This window comes from Myotis davidii, unplaced genomic scaffold (assembly GCF_000327345.1).
Source record: "Myotis davidii unplaced genomic scaffold, ASM32734v1 scaffold333, whole genome shotgun sequence".
Taxonomy (NCBI): domain Eukaryota; kingdom Metazoa; phylum Chordata; class Mammalia; order Chiroptera; family Vespertilionidae; genus Myotis; species Myotis davidii.
In genome coordinates, this window is record NW_006285266.1 from 450,450 (window position 1) to 453,607 (window position 3,158).

Below are 3,158 nucleotides of genomic sequence, written 5' to 3' on the forward strand. Positions count from 1 at the left end.
AACACACACACACACACACAAGCCTGGTCTGTGCACACACGGGTGAGTGTTGTGTCGTGAACTGCAGTGTTTTGACACCGTGACTGGCTTTGTTCGGGCCTGTTCTCCGTGACTTCAGTCGCCGCGCATTTCTCTCGGTTTCTGACAACACGCGCTCGCCGACCCCCCAGGCTTCCTCCACGCACTCCCACCCAGACCACTGGGAGCGGCCCCACCAGCTTCCGGGGTCCCGCCACCTGGGGGTCCAGCACCCCAGTGACCGGAGCGGTTTTGGTTCCAAGAGAGAAAGGAACTCTGATGTCAGGGATGGAGGGAAGCTTCCGACGTGCCCTGGTCCCAGCCGGGCAGCCAGGCCCACCCGCGCACGCACAGCCTGGCTCTCCCAGGGCCTCGGGACAAGCCCATGACCGCCCCCGGGGCTGGTGTCTCCGGCGCCCAGTGGGGCTCCGGTTTCTTCAGCACCGCCAGCTTTGACATTTGTAACTCGAGCACCATTACTGTACATGCAATGAAAATACCACGTAAGACGACAAAGCCTTTGTACATATCTCCATGTACATATTTATATACTCACACGCGTTCCTGTTATTAGTACGTAAAGCATGACACGTCTAGTAGTTCAAGTTCGTGGTTTTTTAAATCCTGGAAAACGGCTTTGGAAACCTTTTCTCCCTCCCCCCTTTTCTATGTAATAAACACCACGTGACCTTGTTGGTGGCTTCTCCAACCTGCGTGCTCTCATGTTCATAAGCGACCGGATCGCGGACTGGCTCCCCAGGCTCCTCCCTCTGTCGGCTGCGTTGGCTGTCAGCGGCCTTTCCCTGGGGCGGCCTCGCCTTCCTCAGACCTTCTCACCCACACTCCTCTCCTCCCGGGAGGCTCTACAATTCCTCCTCCCAGGGCCATATCTTTGATAATCTGATCCCTTTGCAGCCGGAAATTTACACATTAAATTGGTCTCTGGGACGCACCTGGGTTTACCAAGAAGACGTGTGCAGATGAAACTCACGTCCTTGTCTTGGTTGTGCGAGGGGTTGGTGAGGCAAACGTGTGGACGTGCGCAGGGCAAGGTCTCCCACATCAATAAGGAGCAAGGAGAGAGTGACTGGAACTCGGAGCTAGAGGTTCAGCTACAACCCGGGACTGGCTGGCCCGGTGCTACCTTGGAGGGAATCGGCAGGGCACAGTCCATCGCCCAGCCAACACCTTCGGCTTCTTCATTTAAAAATATATTTTTATTGAGTTGTCAGGTGAAGGGAGAGGGAGAGAGAGATAGAAACAACGACCGCCCCCGGGGCTGGCGTCTCCGGCGCCCAGTGGGGCTCCGGTTTCTTCGGCACCGCCAGCTTTGACATTCGTAACTCGAGCACCATTACTGTACATGCAATGAAGACCGGGAATTGAACCGTGACCTCCTGGTTCTTAGGTTGACGCTCAACCACTGAGCCACAGCGGCCGGGCCAGCCAACATCTATAGAAACTGGGTGAAGACCTAGCAGCTCTCACACTCGTGGAGGAAGGGAACCAAGTCGATTAGAACAGATCAGAGTTCACAGCTCTCTCGCCAGACAGAGGCATCTCGCAGGTGAAATCCAGTAACTGACTCTGATGGTCACATGGAAGGGTGCTCGCTGCTCCTCACACCCAGGGTGTCATCCGACACCGTGGCGGGTGGCGGGTAATGGACAGCGCCTGATCGATGCATCGGAGCAGCGGGCCCATCAGCTCCAGGCGTGCTGGGGGCGACTCTCACCCCAGGGAAAGGCCCTGCCCCTTACTGTGGCCTCATGTGAGCCCTGGCCCAGCTCAAATCCAGGGTCAGACAAAACGGTGCCCTTGTTGGTTCTTCTCACACCGTCCCAGTGCCAGGTCCTCCCCTGCTTCCCTGTGATTCTGGGGGCGCCTGCCAATCATAGCCCCCTCCCCCGCCCCCAGGCCAAGAGCAGGGTCCTCTCGCAGAGTAACCTGCAGGGCGGGGCTTGGCTGAGAGCCTTATAGCTGCAGTCTGGGGGCAGCTGCTTGCTCCCCGGCCCGAGGCTGCAGTGCGGAGGCCTGCGCTGCCCAGGACCAAGGCCCGCCTCTCGGAGACAGGAGGCTGCAGTGAGACACGACACAGAGACAGCGGAGAGAGCCACGGAGCGGGAGTCACTCCCGTGGCCCCATGACCACGGCCACGGCCGCCTTGCCCGCCCCGGTTCAGTGCATAAGCCACCCATGGGCCTCCCTCCATCCCTGTCTTCCTCCCTTTCTCTCTCTCTCTCTCTTCCTTCCCATAAACTCGTTCAGGATGAGCTTCTCTCACTAACGACAATAACAGCAACGTCCTCACTGAGCCTCTGCCCCAAAGCCTCCTCTGACTCCCTCGCCCTTCACCGTCTCCCCACCGACCAAGGCCACAGTGAGACCCACACCGGGCTCTCGGCTGTGACCGTGTGCACACGCGCACATGCGCGCACGCCAGGCCTGGGCACACGTGTAACTGTCTTCCACGTGGGACGAGTGACGGGTGTGGCACTTACATGTGACACGATTTTATCCCGTCCACCCCGTCCTCCCACCTTCCCACCCCACCTGACCTCTCCTGTGACCAAGAATATTGGAGAGCAGCATTTAAAAAGTGTGGCTGTCACATGCACAATGATCTCAATTAAAAGTGTTAACAGAAAAGGTTCCAGTGGGGCTTACAGACACGCGCCCATCTTCTCCCGTCACCCCGACCGCGAGGCGAGGCAGAGCCGGGGACGCCGGGCGAGCTGGCCAGCACTTAGCCGGCTCCTGGGGGCTGGGAAGCTGAGCCTGAATCTCAGTCCCTACGTTTGCATCTCCTTCGAGCCCTCGTGAGAGCGGAACCTGAGTGTGGCGTTCCGAAGCCCCCGGGAATTCTCGGATTCTCAGCCCTCCTGGGAGGTTTATGCTCTCCCCCTGGCCGTCCCGGGAGCTCGCTCACCTGCCGGGAGGAGCGGTAGAAGTGGGTCCCTCACCTGCGGGAGGAGCAGCAGAAGCGGGTCCCTCACCTGCGGGAGGAGCAGTAGCAGCGGGTCACTCACCTGTACCGAGCGCACCTGCACCCGGCCCCTTCCCCACCTCCCACCTCCCACCTGACATGGGAAGCACGTTGTGCAGAATCCTCTGTAGGACAGAGGCAGGCTGCACACACG